The sequence below is a fragment of the Helianthus annuus genome, chromosome 5 (genome assembly GCF_002127325.2).
Source record: "Helianthus annuus cultivar XRQ/B chromosome 5, HanXRQr2.0-SUNRISE, whole genome shotgun sequence".
Lineage (NCBI taxonomy): Eukaryota > Viridiplantae > Streptophyta > Magnoliopsida > Asterales > Asteraceae > Helianthus > Helianthus annuus.
Window position 1 is genome coordinate 38,260,752 of NC_035437.2, and position 1,997 is coordinate 38,262,748.

Genomic DNA, 1,997 nt, shown 5'->3' on the forward strand with positions numbered 1-1,997 from the left:
CAGCAAATGATGTCATTGAAATGGTCTTCAAACAAATGTTTGCGAAAAGTTCACAACTTTTCTCAAGGCCAATATCTCAAATCTCATCTGTGAATAAATCTCTCCTAAGAAACCCATTAGATTCAAAAATACTAAAGTGGATGTCTGATCAAAAGACCCATGTATTGACCTTGCTCAGATCCAAGGGTGAAGTGAAGTACATATCAAGGAAATAAGCACTAGGCCTTGGTGTTGAAGATCTATAGGATCTCCTTGAACTTACACTGTGCAGGGATGAGGATGACTCAAGTTCTAAGGACTTTGAAGAAGAATTTAAAAGACAAGTTAAGGAACTTCTGATGAGAAATAAAAATCCAGAATAATGAAGGGTTTTGGCATTATCTGTTCCAGGGGGAGATTGTTGGGAGAACCCTACCTGAGGAACATATAATGAAAGCCAAAACCGGAACACTATAGTGGATTAGTCATAAGCAGTTGTTTACATTAAGCTTTCCCCTTGACAGTGAATCCAACATCTGATATGCTCCAAGTACTGCTCTTATCAACAACTGTTGATCCTCAATCTACTGTTAAGCCAAAGCACTGGTGAAGTATAAAGGCTGAAGCTCAATCTACTGACAGAATCCAAGTACTGCTGAAGAGTTAAAGCACTGCCCATTCAAGGCCTGATCACCCTTTGAAGAAAGCACTGTTGCTCAAACAACAGTGGTTGACTACATCAGTGGAATGAAGAATCAGTGTTTATACATCGGTGTTTAGAATGCAATCAATGTTTGTATGGTCAGTTGTTGTAGAACAGTAGATAGAGTTTGTTAGTTTATCAGATGTCACTTTCATGGTGACGTCAGCTGAGATGCCTCAGTGGTTTGGTTTGCCTATAAATGGAGCAGTACTCTGTACTGTTACATTTGATTGACTGAGTGAGTTCTTCTCCTCATGTCTAATCCTTTCATCTTGTGCAATCAACCTTGGAGCATCAGGCTGAGGGGGAGTTTAGTTTTGTAAGCATGCTTTGTAATCTTTTGCTTTGATTTGTAATCGTCCGACTAATGCAAATCATGTGTTTATCAAAACTATTTTGCTTTTTGATTGTGTTTACAAAGTTTGTTGTTCATTTCCGCTGCACTTAAACTCTGTTCATTTCTATTAATTTGTTTAAATTATACAAACAAACACAATCATGACAGCCTCTGATTCTAACAATTTATATAAATTAATTATCAGATGGCAAACGCTAGTAATGAACCAGTTAACGAAGTTAACCAATCAGAGCAAAATCAGGAAGGTCAATTTATGACTAGGCAAGATATAGAGAATATCGTTGCTCAGGGGATAGCGAATGCTATTCCAGTAATCCTGGCTGCTGCCCAGAAACCTGTTGAACCTCAACAAATTATTCATAGTAAACGTACTCAAGAAGATAACTTCAGTAATAGCGTAAATGGAGGCGGCAACCATACTAATCATGATAATGATCCACGGCAGACCCCACTCCTTAAGAAAATGAAAGCTGCAATGCCTGGTTGCACTTACAAAGAATTTCTTGCTTGTAAACCAACTGAATTTGCAGGCAATGAAGGGGCGACTGCGACACTGCGTTGGTTGGAGAAAACTGAAGCAGTAATTATAATAAGTAAACGTGCGGAAGAAGACAAGGTGATGTATGCATCGCATCTTTTTAAAGAAGGGGCGCTAGAATGGTGGAATACGGTACTTCAAGCCAAAGGAAGAAATATGGCCTATGCCATTAATTGGGAGGAATTTAAGCAGCTAATGGAAAGAAAATTCTGTCCCGAATATGAAAAGGAACAAATGGCAAATAAATTCCTGAACCATCGGATGGTGGGTGTAGACTGTCGAGGATATACTTCGACATTCTTCGAGTATGCGAGAGTAGTACCAACCCTGGCTTCGCCAGAACCGGTGCTTATTTCCCGCTATATTTGAGGATTGATGGGAGAAATCCGTAATATCGTTAAATCTGCGAGACCTCGCAC